This window comes from Galeopterus variegatus, unplaced genomic scaffold (genome assembly GCF_000696425.1).
Source record: "Galeopterus variegatus unplaced genomic scaffold, G_variegatus-3.0.2 Scaffold16866, whole genome shotgun sequence".
NCBI lineage: Eukaryota > Metazoa > Chordata > Mammalia > Dermoptera > Cynocephalidae > Galeopterus > Galeopterus variegatus.
In genome coordinates this window covers 7,343-7,708 of record NW_007742977.1, presented here as the reverse complement: position 1 = coordinate 7,708, position 366 = coordinate 7,343, and the positions used below count along the sequence as shown (strand labels likewise).

Sequence of the window (366 nt, the reverse complement as noted above, 5' to 3'; positions counted from 1 at the left end):
CTCTCTCTGCTCCACCATTTTGCAACGCAATACCCAGCTGTCACTGAAGTCACCACCAAAGAAAGCCTTCACCAGCTGTGTTCCCTGGACTTTGGACTTCCCAGCCTCAGAATCAGTAAGCAATACATTTTGTTTTCTTACAAATCACCCAGTTCCACGTATTTTGTTATAAGCAACAGAAACGGACTAATATTGGACCCCAGTAAGAAACAGATGGCAGATTCAAAAAGGGTGTTTAAAGAGAGTTTAATGAAGGAACTTCACAAAGATGTGGGCTTCCTCAATGGATCCAGCAAGGGGGGCGTGAAACACCCCAGGATCGGCAACTCGGAGAAGCCATTACCACTGGTAGGCCTAACGGGGGTA

General features: G+C 46.4%; 1 pseudogene; it reads right to left on the bottom strand.

The window, feature by feature from the left end:
- Positions 1-366, bottom strand: part of LOC103582584 — a 19,230-nt pseudogene that overhangs the window by 16,029 nt on the left and 2,835 nt on the right.